Source organism: Lactuca serriola, chromosome 2 (assembly GCF_051521515.1).
Source record: "Lactuca serriola cultivar US96UC23 chromosome 2, Lser_US96UC23_V15, whole genome shotgun sequence".
Taxonomy (NCBI): Eukaryota; Viridiplantae; Streptophyta; class Magnoliopsida; order Asterales; family Asteraceae; genus Lactuca; species Lactuca serriola.
The window spans coordinates 113,753,354-113,766,987 of NC_136409.1; positions in this window are offsets into that span (position 1 = coordinate 113,753,354).

The window sequence follows — 13,634 nt, forward strand, 5'->3', positions numbered from 1 at the left end:
GATTAAGTTCCATGTGGGTTAAATACAAGAAATAGCAACAAAAATCAGTGACGAGTTTTTTTGGTAACTAATTAGATAAATCAGTGACGACCTTTTATGGTCACAAGTAGGATGGACTGGTGACAACTTTCTATGGTCACTAATCGGACAAGACAGTGATCTAAAAAGACAGTGACGACTTTTTATGGTCACTAATTAGGTAAAACAGTAATAATATATAAATATAGTAAGATAATAGAATAAATCTATAAATAGAGGCTATAGAGCGGGTAGCGGGAATCGAACCCGCATCGTTAGCTTGGAAGGCTAGGGGTTATAGTCGACGTCGATTCATCATTTTTAACGCCTCTAATTCAAAACCGAATATGAAACTTTGGTTTCATTCGGCTCCTTTATGGAAAATGGATAAATTGCTAGATTTCAGATGTGAACCAACTTACAAAAAAAATGATACCCATAACATCTATGTCAACTTTTTGTTTGAATATATTCAATTCAAAACGACTTGTTTTATAGATGATCCCTTGACGACTTTCACTGATTAGTGACGAAAACAGGTTGCCACAGATTTAGTAACCAATCTATTTTAGTCACTAATCAGTTTTTGTGACGGACCTATAGTGGCGAAAGTGACGAACAAAAATTTGGTCACTAAATCATTTAGTGACGACTACTTCTACTGTTAGTGACTATTTCTTTTTCGTCACTAATTGTCATTTTTTTTTTTGTAGTGTTTTTTATTCTGGACAAGGACTACGTGACCAGACATGGAAGTGAAACCCTTTTACAAGAGCTAGAGATCCATCTATATGATTGGACAATAATAAATCAAACTAATTGTGCTGTCTCTTAGGCTTGCATCAAAACTCTTTTGTTGGGAACCTATACATAGAAGTGATTGAAACACATTTTATCATACAAAAATTTACTAGTAAAGAAAGCATGGGAGATTCCGACAAAATCCCAACAAAGATTTAAACCGTAATTTAGCCGCATATTACCGCAAAATATTGATAAACTTAAAACATTAAATGTGCACTTAACGATAGCGTGTAGAGCACGTGTGACAATTTTCTTGCGATGACAAATACAATGCCGTGACTGCACCAAATATCAAGAAAATGGAAATTTCTCTCTTCTACCTTAATTATTTTAATCTATATTTTTTAATTTTTTTTATTACTTTTTATGCAATATAAATACAAAACTATCAATTTTTTTTTACCAAATTTATCTATTACATTTTACCACTTCAAATTATTAGAACTGTCCAAATAAATTTAATTCTGTCAACACACCAAATAGAAATATCTTTAGTTACCAGACTTCATCGCCATCCTTGTTATGTAAATGTGAATTTTAGTGAATGAAATTTGAAGTTTTGAATTTAAATTAAATATTAATAAAAAATTGAAATGTTGCTTAAGGAAATATCTTTAGTTCCCCGCCCCTACTTTTGGATAACACCTAGAACGTGTTTTGGAAAATATAATTAATTACTTGATGGGTTTTCTTTGTTTAATATTGTGATTTAGAAATGGAGAAAAGCGAATGAAAATCTTCTATTCATCATCTGATTACAAAGTACAATTTGTAAATATATACCGAATAATCTATGCTATTATATGCTGCTAACATGAGCCTAACTAATCTGAAACAGAAAACTAATATCTAACTGATTAACAACCTCTTGCAGACATGGTGTGAAAGTTAATGAAAAACTCTCTGTTGTTGATACTGTTGATACACGAGAGTTACAATGATATATATATATATATATATATATATATATATATATATATATATATATATATATATATAGAGGTAAATAAATTACATGAACACCCCTTTAACTAATAAATAACTTACATGAACACCCCTCTAACTAATGGACAAAAACAGAATGGTACAAGAACTATATTTGTTTAATATCCCCCTTCAAGCGAATCGGTGGCGGTCCAAGGCGAAGCATGTGACGAAACTGTTCAAACTGTTGTCGTGGAAGGCTCTTAGTAAAAATGTCCGCTACCTGAAGCTTGGTAGGAACAAACATGGTAACGAGTTTCCCAGATACAACGAGCTCACGAACAAAATGGTAGTCAAGATCGATATGTTTGGCGCGCTTATGAGACACCGGGTTTTGTGTGAGAAATAGGGCACTCTGATTATCACACAAGATGGCCGGACGACCAGTGGGAAGAAAGTGAAGCTCACACAACAAGTGAGTAATCCATATGAGTTCAGCAGCAGTGTTAGCCATGGCTCGATATTCAGATTCACAGCTGGAGCGAGAGACCGTAGGTTGCTTTTTAGCGCTCCAGGATACAAGATTACCCCCCAGGAAGATCGAGTACCCATAGGTGGACCGACGCGTATCCAAACAACGAGCCCAATCCGCATCGGAATAACCAACAAGGGTCATAGATGTAGGTCTCAAAAAAGTAAGACCATAGGAGAGGGTGCTCTTGACATATCAGATAAGCCGCTTGACCGCCTAATAGTGATCAATAGTAGGAGCCTGAAGAAACTGGCTAACTTGATTCACGGCATAAGAAATATCGACGGGTAATGGTCAAATATTGCAAAGCCCCAACAAGAGAACGATAATGGGTCGGATCTTGATAAGGTGTACCAGATGCAACAAAAGAGACACTCGGGGATAGTGGGGTCGCCACAGGCTTCGACTCAAGTAGGCCAGCACGGGAAACAATAGCATGAGCATACTTGGACTGACTAAGAAACAACCCGGATGAAAGACGCTTGGCTTCCAAACCGAGAAAGTAGTTGAGGTGACCAAGGTCCTTGATCTTGAATTCGGTGTGAAGCTTGGAGATAAAAGAGCGAATAACAGCCGTGTCGGAGCCTGTTAGGATAAGGTCGTCCACATAAACGAGTAAGTATAAGCTATGCAGTTATCGCGGTCAAAATTTCAATAGCGGTCACATGCCGCTATTTGAGATCGCGGTTATCGTGGTGGTATAGCGGTGATATGGCGGTTTTTTAATATTACGTATAATTTATAATTTTATATTATATTTATATAGAATTTATATATTTGAGTATTAATACTATAAGTCTATATAGAATTAATATCATCAAACCTAAAAAGTCATATAAAAACATAACTTAATATTCTATTATATTAATATGGAAACTAGGTAGTGTAAAAGTATCAAATAGAGTTTAATTGGATTGCATGGGTTCAATATCGTATTAGTAGGCCGTGGTTGATTTAAGGAGTTAAGTCCCAAGTCGTGGCCTCATAGGCGTGGGTCGATTTACAAAAAGCATTAATAGAGTGTGACCATGGCAACTCAAGTTGGCGTGAGTTCAAAAAGAGATGAGAAAAAGAGTTTTCGGTAGACATAGTTGCTTTGAATGCTTTTAATTATGTTATTTGTTCGGCCTTTTAAAAATGAAAGTGTAGTGAGATCATTAAGACTAGTTTTTCATTGAAAAAAGTAACCAATTGGCCAAAAATGTGAACAAAAATGGAATAGCGCCCGTAGCGCCATTATAGCGGTTATTGAAATAGCGGTGAATAGTGCCGCTAATAGCGGTACCGCGAAATGAAAATGCTAAACAGAAAATAGCGGTTCTTGATCTCCGCAAAACGCTATAGCACCGCTATAGTGCGCAATTGATAGCTTAGAGTATAAGAGACAAGTACCACGTTGAAACACAAACAAAGAGGGACCCGCACGACTGCAAATGAACCCATTTGCCACAAGAAAGGAGCTCAAGTGATGAAACCAGGCCCTAGGAGCTTGTTTGAGGCCATAAATGGCCTTGTTAAGCTTGCAAACATGATTAGGGAAACGAGGATCCTCGAACCCGGGTGGTTGCCGCATATACACCGTATCGGACAAGTGGCCATGAAGAAAGGCATTGTTGACATCAAGTTGGTGGAGCTGCCAGTTATTAATAATAGCAATAGTCAAGACAACCCTGACTGTTGCCGCCTTCACCACCGGGCTAAAAGTATGAGAAAAGCTGAGACCGGGAATTTGACTAAAACCTTGAGCAACAAGGCGTGCTTTATGTCGATCAATAGAGCCAGCGGCTAAGTACTTGGTCCGAAAGAGCCAACGGCACCCCACTACATTCGTGTTAGCAGGACGGGGAACTAAAGACCAAGTGTGATTTTGTGAAAGTGCATCCATTTCGTAGCGCATGGTGTCAACCCATTTGGAATCCCTGAGAGCCACAATATGCGTTGTCGGGTCAGCAGAGGCAAACAGAGCAGCATAAAGCCCACCATCAGATGTATGAGAAAGGCCCGCCCAATGCCTTGGTTTAAAAATCCCAGATTTTGCTCGAGTGGTCATGGGGTGCCTGATATGAGCAACAGGAGCCGGTGCCAACGGAGAAGAGGGCGAGGATGCAGCAATGTCGACATCGGGTATCGACGGATCCGAATCCGAACCCGATGCAGGTTCAGTGTCGTAGCCGTGATCAGAGTCTGAGGCAGCAGAAGAGGAGTCTGATGCAGGCACTATAGAAGCAGGATCGGGTTGGGGGGGCTCGACTGGTGATGACGACATGGGAGGATCATCGCATACAGTACAGGGAGCTAGAGGCGAGGCCGTTGGAGCAGGATTTGAAATAGCAGCGGGCACGGACACATCCGAAAAATCCTCCAAAAAGGAGTGAAGTGGTAAATTAACGATTGCGGTGTGCATGGCAGTGGTGTCAAAAGGAAAACACAACTCATCAAACCGAGCATGGCGTGTGATGTAGATGCGCGAGGATCTAGGATCAAGACATAAGTAACCTTTGTATTGGGAGTGATATCCAAGAAAAACGCAGGGAATGCTCCGTGGAGATAATTTATGAGGCGAATAATCCCGCAAATAAGGGTAGACCTGGCACCCGAATGGGCGAAAATTATCATAAGATGGAACCCGACCAAACAACATCTCAAAAGGCGAACGATAGCCAAGAACTTTCGAAGGCAAGCGATTAATAATATACACCGCGGTGCTAAAGGCATGAACCCAATAAGAGGTGGGTATGTGACCATGAAACATCATGGCAAGGCCCACTTCAATTATATGACGATGCTTGTGTTCGGCTCGTCCGTTTTGTTGTGGGGTGTACGGACATGAAATCTGATGAAAAATGCCACGCGAGTTTAATAAGCCCTTCACACGACAGTTTAAAAATTGCATACCCCCGTAACTTTGAAAAACTTTAAGCTTGGTGGAAAATTGATTTTCCACAAAAGTGAGAAATAAGACGAAAACATCATAAAATTCTGATTTGGCCTTGAGTGGATACAACCATGTAAAGCGCGAATAATCATCCACAAAAGAGACATAGTAGCGATATGAATTAACCGATGAAACGGGTGATGGCCCCCATAAATCACAATGCACCAAATCCAATATATGTAAAGCACGTTTATTATTATTAGAAAATGGCAAACGACCAGACTTAGCAAGTTCATAAGGAGAGCAAATATTTGGTTTTGGAAACACACTAGAAACAGATAAAAGTCCAAGTTTATTTAACATAGAAATAGTGTCAAAAGACACATGTCCCAATCTGGAGTGCCAAAGTTCAAAAGAGGCACGCGGCTTGGATCCGGCAAAAAACGCATAAGCTTTGGGAGAAGTGGCTAGAACATAAAGCCCACGATCACATTTTCCTTGTGCTAGGACCTGCTTCGTTGTTCGATCCTGAATAAAAAACGATGAAGCAGAGAAAAGAACATCCACAGGATTATCACGTGTTAGTTTACTAATGGATAATAAATTTTTGGTGAGGTGGGGAACCACCAAAACATCCCGCAAGTGAATACCATTAGCAATTCTGGAAGAACCAATAGAAGAGATTCCGAGTGTATTATCATTTCCATATTGCACCGAAGATTCACCACCATACGGCTCGACATTAGACACCGATCCGGTGGAAGACACCATGTGATCGGAGGCGCCGAAATCAACAAACCAATCTAGGCCGGAAGGAGTAACTTGGCACTTGGATAAAAAAGCTTTGGCGAGATCAACATCACGCATGGGTGAAGGGGACGCAAAAGAGTGAAGTTGAGGGCACTGGTTCGCATAGTGGCCATTTTGGCGACAAAGTTGACAATGAGGCGGCCGGCGTCCACGACCACGACCACCACGAAACGAGCGACCACCCCGACCCCGACCACCATTCGAACCCGAGGAGGGAGTGGCACTGGAAGAAAAAGCAACCGAGGGAGTGGTGTCGCCGTGAATAGATTTGAGAAAAATTTCATGACCCTCGGCCCTAGCGAACAAGTCGCGAAACCCAAAAACAGTCCCGGAAGCACTGATGGCGGTTGAAAAATTTTCAAACGAGGCACCGAACCGCAAAGAAACCAATGGGTTTTGTCAGCTTCCTCCACCCCTTGACCAATGGTGGCAAGTTGATCACAAACAGACTTGAATTTTCAGCTAAATTCTGAAACGGTGGAGGAACCCTTCGTAAGATGACGTAGTTGATCATGGAGATTTTGGGCATGCTCTAAGGAGGAGTTGCCGTAGGCGGCTTCAAGGGCTACCTAAATGTCACGAGCTGTTGAGAGGCCTACAATCTCAGAAAAAGCTTCTTCTGTGAGAGAAGCTTGAAGAAGAATAACATCCCTTTGATCAGTGGAGACCCACTCTGCCAATGCCGGATTCAAGGTCGGCTTGTTATCAACCAAAATGGAGGGCGGTGGGGACGAAACGGAGCCGTCAACATGACCAAGAAGTTGTTGGTATTGTAAAAGAGGGATCATTTGATTCTTCCATAGAAGGTAATTGGATGAAGAAAGGCGAATGGTGATGAGATGCAAGATGGTGTTCATAGAGAGAGAGAGAGAGAGGAAGCATCGGAGTTAAACATGATGAAGAAGCTAAAGGGTGAGGAAAGTTGATGGGTGGGAGAGGAAGAAGAAGAGAGGGATGGTTTTAGAGGGAGGGAAAAAGAAGGTTGGGAGTTACAAGGCTTGATACCATGTTAAAGTTAATGAAAAACTCTCTGTTGTTGATACATGAGAGTTACAATGATATATATATATATATATATATATATATATATATATATATATATATATAGGTAAGTAAATTACATGAACACCCCTCTAACTAATAAATAACTTACATGAACCCCCCTCTAGCTAATGGACAAAAACATAATGGTACAAGAACTATATTTGTCTAATACATGGCAACAATTTCGTGTATATACCTCCAACATCCCCCCTCAAAATGGACCCTGGAAAATGTCTTGAAGAGCCATGCATCTTGGACAATAAAGGAACCATCTTTGGCTTGGGAAGTGGTTTAGTAAACAAATTTGCAAGTTGGTATTGACTTCTGATAGGCATGAGTTTAATAGTGTGTTCATGTAATGTTGGATTAGAGGCAAGAGATTCAATGCCATAAAATAAAAGAGTTGGTTGTGAAGAATCTATATTAAATTCTTGAAGGAGATGTTTAAGCCAAACTATCTCACTTGTTGTAGTAGCCAAGGCTCTATACTCAGCTTCTGTGGATGATCTTGACACAATTGTTTGCTTCTTGGATTTCCATGTGTCACACCCCAAAATCGGAACGACGGAAATGTTCTGGGGTTGATGACGTCATGTCAAGTATCACAACATATGCAGTATATTAATCAAAGTACAACAACCATTGCATTAATAGTAATAATTTTACATAAGTTACATTTCATAGCAACATCAAAGTAATACAAGTAATAATATAGGTGCAACTTGGTACTAGGATGTCTCCACAAAAGCTCCCGGGTGTGTACCTGTCTATTGCTGACCTGAGAATACAAGTTATTTTGAAAGCGAGTATCAGCATTTTTATAAATGCTGGTGAGTTCATAAGTATTTAGTGTCATTTGTGTAAGTAAGCATTTTATTCAAAATAACTTTATAAAAGTAGTAGTTTAGAATCTATAGTGTATTAGCGTCCTTTCCAGAAAATCCTATATTTTCTAATTAAAAGCAGTCTTCTACCAAGACTCGACAGTGTTACGTTTTAAAGAGAAGTTTTCCCTGAAATGTTATCATTACCAAAATACGGTATTTGACTTTAAAGAAAGTAGGAGAACATCACTAGTAAAAGTACTAGGGGAAAATAACATATGCCTCAGCAGAAAATACTGTTGACTAAGGCAAAGAAATCATAGACTCCAAGAGAGTATCAAATGAATGATACGCGCGACTCAGTCTAACAAAAGGAAACACAGACCCCAGACGGTATCAAATGTACGATACGGCTAGCAAGGTCTAAAACAAAGAAACACAGACCCCAGACGATATCAAATGAAAGATACAGCTAGCAAGGTCTAAAACAAAGGAACACAGACCCCATACAATATCAAATGAAAGATATAGCTAGCAAGGTCTAAAACAAAGGAACACAGACCCCAGACAGTATCAAATGAAAGATACAGCTAGCAAGGTTTAAAACAAAGGAACACAGACCCCAGACAGTATCAAATGAAAGATACAGCTAGCAAGGTCTAAAACAAAGGAGCACAGACCCCAGACAGTATCAAATGAAAGATACAACTAGCAAGGTCTAAAACAAAGAGTAATCCTAAGAGTGTTGTTTCCAGAATACAGTGTTAATTCTTGTTAACTTAAGGCCATGAATTATAAGGTAAACATGGAGATACTCGTAACCATACTGATTGACACTAGAGTACTTGACGCCCTGCAAGCGTCGAAATAAATATGACATTTGTCACCCCTTGGCTTGGTAGGCCGTGGACTGTAGCTAGCAGTCAGGGTGCGGGAGTGTCAGTCCCGTATAGATCTATACACACAATGTCCGCTCTCCCTACAGGAGACTCTGGTTACCAACTAGACGACGGGGAGATCCGTGTCTTGAATATGCATCTCGTATAGTGAATTGTGATGTAGGTACTGGACTAACGATAGAGACTCACAACTGAACTGACTCCTTTGGAATTTGCGTACTAGAAAGAGTAAATAGAGCTTCCTAACTATTCCTATAATAGTTACTAGTGTCTCTGATCTATGAGTGACGAGTAGGAGGATGCCTTTGCTACCCAAGGGAAATGAACTGGACGATGTAAACCTTTATGTCTATACATGTATACATAATATATAATTAATGATTAAACGACCTTCGGACGGATATCCGATCCCACCAGACCACATCCAAACGAGGAAAAGGAAATAGGGCGAACTAGCCTTCCTAAGTCCTTTAAACATTATTTATATAACTATAAAAGTATAGGCATGCATTTAACGAAGTAGAAGCATTTAACGAAGTAGAAGGACTTAACGAAGTAGTAGAATTTAACGAAGTAGAAGCATAGCATCTAACAAAGTAGAAGCATTTAACGAAGTAGAAGCATAGAAGCATGGAAGAAAACTTTGACGAAAACTTTGGAAAACCTTTACACTTAAGAAACTCATGACTTGATATCCTTTTGTAAAATAAGTTTGAAGACCTTTGGAAATCCTTGAAAATCTTTCATAAACAAGTTTTGAATATAACTTTGATAAAACAATATAAGTAAAGAAAAACCTTTGATTAAAATAATGTTGTAACCGGTTTTGAAGTAAAACATACAGCGCGAGAGACAATTTGAGAAAAGATTTAAACAAGTAAAGACGTTTTGGAAAACCATTTATAGTATCATACTTGGTAAAACAGCTGAAAGTGTAATAAATCCTTGTGCATGCGGGTTATTAATCACATATGATTGATATGATAACTGGCATGTTTTAACTTGTATCCCCCCCCATAAAAGCATGTAAAAACATTTAAAAGGTTAATTCAGGGGTATGAACTCACTGTTGTAAGTGGATCGGGCGGAGGTGTCGGTTGGGTGCTCGGTGTCAAGTAAAGGCTTGAACACACTTAGTGACCTAATAACATATGATGACATATGTTTACATACAATTAGTAATTATAATACTAATTAAACACGTATACGTATCCTAATGAGTGAAAAACACTTTGGTCAAGTGCTAGGAGTGTCCCGGGTAACATATAAGGGAGTGTATGGCCTAGTTAGGGAGTTTACTCTTCAAGAGTAAACTCTTTATAGAGTTTACAGCCCTAAGACCTTATCCCCATGAGTTTACAGCCGTAAACTCATGGGTGGTGTTTCCTTGGATGCTTTAAGGTCTTATCTCACTCGTGGAATTAGGCTAGGATCAATTCTAGGGCAGAAGTGGTTTAGGCTCCAAATGGACCATTTTAGGGAGTTTACGGTTCATGAACACTCCTTGAGGAGTTTATGGCCGTAAACACATGAGTTTATGGTCGTAAACTCATGTTAGCCCATTCCTTTTGTTGTTTGGTGGTTCTAACTCTTGCATTCAAGTTTCTAGTCACTTATGTGAGCATAGGAAGGTGTTAAAGGCACTTAAACACCTTGGAAAGTTGTTTACGGTCTATGAAGATGTTATTGGGGAGTTTACTACCTTAAACACATGAGTTTATGGCAGTAAACTCATGTTAGTCCAGGAATCATGTGTTTTGGTGGTTGTAGGTTAAGCATACAAAGTTCTAGGTCCAATTCTAAGCCATATAAAGTGTTAAGGGCACTTTAACACCCTTTGGGGGTGTTTATGCTCTAAGAAAGGGTGTTTACGGTCCAAGAACCTTCTTGGGCCATAAACTCAAGTGTGACATACTTGTGCATGTTTTGGTGCATCTCAAGAAGGAGTATAAGGTTCTATGTACTCAAGGAAGTTCATAGAAGCTCTTGGAGGTGTTTAAGGGGTAGTTTAACACCTTAAAAGGTGTTTATGGTCCTTAGAGATGGGTTTACGGTCTAAGGATGTTATTAGACCGTAAACTCATGTTTACTCACCATTTGATAAGATTTTGGTGTTCTAAGTCCTTTCATGCAAGCCTCTAAGTCATAACTAAGCTCCATAAGTGGTTTGGAAGGGTTTTTGAGCATTAAAACCCCATTTATGAGTGTTTACGGTCCATGAAGGTGTTCTTGGACTGTAAACTCATGTTCTTGAGGGTTTTGGGTAATTTAAACACGAATTTGCAAGCTAGATAAGATAAACAACAAGCTAGGAAGGTTAACTTACCGATTTGAAGCTCGAAGGGACGATTTTTGACCAAAACCCGTTTTGTAGAGAGAGAAAGTAGAGAGAGATAGTGTCTAAGGTGGGAAAAAGGTGGGGATGAAACCCACTCAACCCTTATATAGGGTGGAGTTTATGGCCTGGTTGGGGTTCCCCTGACACCAACCGCGAACGGGGTTTTTCAAGACTACCGTTAAACACGACAAATTTTTAAAATTATACAACCTTAATTTTGGTTCGCTTAATGAATATTATTTAAAATATTCCAACGGGTTTAAATCTGGTCAAAAATATTTTTGGGATAAATTTGGCTAATTTTTGACGCGCTTAATTTCGACGTTAAAACTAACAGAAATTTTTGGGTTGTCACACCATGATATCAACGAATCACCAAAGAAGATGCAGAAGCCAATTACTGATCTTTTTGTATTTGGACAAACAGCCAAATTGAAATCACTAAAAGCCCTTAATTGAAATGATTGTTTACATGATAAGAAAATCCCTTGGTCTGGATTATGCTTCAATTATCATAGAAGATGATTTATGCTTCCATATGCAGCACTCTTGGTGAAGTAATATATTGACTTAAACAATGTACTACATATGTTATGTCGGGCCTAGTAATTGTTAAGTACATTAATCTGCCAATAAATCCTCTATATTAAGTAGTATCATCCAAAGCCTTACCTTCAAAATTAGAAATATTATGTTTTGGACCCCTTGGATAATGTGTTAGTTTTGCTGCAAGCATGCCAGTGTCTTGAAGAAGAACATCGCTGAGAGACAATTATGCCCTTTTGTGATCTCTAGCAATTTCCACACCAAGAATATGCTTCAAATTTCCCAAATGCTTTCACTTGAATTCAACACTTAATCGATCTAGGACCAAATGAATTTCGTTTGTGGAAGCACCAATGAGTACTATATCATATACATAAACGAGGAGGGAAACATATGTAGAACCATGACCTTTGTAGAATAGAAAATACTCGACTTTTGATTTCATAAAACCCTTTGTGATTAAGAATGAAGAAAACTTTTCATTCCACTGCCTTGAGGATTGTCTTAATCCATAAAGTGATTTCTGAAGTTTGCAATCAAGTTTGGTATGTGAGGGATTACATTTTGGTGGCGTATAACCTTGATGGAATTGCATGTATACATCTTTTATTAACTCTCCATTAAGGAAAGCATTGTTCACATCTAATTGGAGTAAGGGTCATGATTGTTGTACTACACTTGATAATAGAAGTTTGACTGTCACTAATTTAGCAACCGGTGAGAAAGTGTCAATAAAGTCAACTTCTTCTTGTTAGTTGAAGCCTTTAGCCACCAAACGCTCCTTATAACGCTCAGTAGTGCCATCTGCTTTTCGTTTTATTTTGAATACCCATTTTCAACCCAATGCTTTTTTGTCTTTGGTAAAAGGAACAACTGACCAAGTGTTGCTTACTTCTAAAGCATGCAACTCATTATTCATTGCTTCTGTCCATTCTTTTGAAAGAGCAGCTTCTTTATATGATTTTGGTTCAGTTTCAGCAGAAATCGCCAAAGTAAAAGCTTTCTGTTGTGAAGAAAGGCTTGAGTATGTCACAACATTTTTAAGGGGATATCTAGCATTGGAGTCACATGAATCATTTTGTAGAATATGGCAGTGATAATGTTGCAAATATGTAGGTTTGATACAATTTCTTTGAGGTCTATTTGAGACAGGTAAATCTACAATGTTTTCTTCATTCTCAAAAAAAGAAGATTGCTCATGAGATATTGAAGTGTAAACCTCATTATCATCATTAAGAATAGTATCTAAAACGGTGGAAAGAGTATGAAAGGGAAATGGATGAAATGTTTTTTAATAGTAACTTTTGTATTTATAATAGAGTTAAAATGATTTTTTTTTAAATCGTGACCATGTAACAACGGTCTAAATATGACCATTTAATGCCAAATCCAAGCCAAAACCCTCAGTTGCCTCCTGTTTCAATAGTAACGTCCCATGACGTAAAGCCAGAAACCTCGAATCAGGAGCGGTGTTCAAGCCGTGTTAACGGCGTTGTTTGGGTTCCACATCAGAACAACGCGCCTAGGCGTTGCCCATACATACTCATCTTAGGTTATCCGGACTGGCATTTTTATCTGATTTAAGAAGAAAACGACATTAACGGAGGATGTGGTGGTAACGGAAAGCAATGCCAAGCCTATAAAGCGCAAAAACTTTGAATGGGGGGGGGGGCGGGGGGGGGGGGGGGTGTTTGCGCCGTGGTAACCCCGTTTTCTTGGTGCCACGTCAGAAAAATGTTGGTATGGCCGGTCCTGAGGAATCAAATATCATCAAATGCCCTGGACGAACCAAAAAAAATGAGCCTTTATCGTTATTATAAGTTTTAATTTTTAAATAAAAATATATAATAACAAAAAATGAACCCCTCAACATCCCCTATGACACCGGTGGGGTGTTGCCCATACCGGATAGCCTTGAAGACGACTTGATATCCTATGCCCAGTTAGACCTGGCAATGGGGCGGGTTTGGAGCGAATCGACCTTGATCCAAACACTTTTAACAAATTTCAAAATCCGATC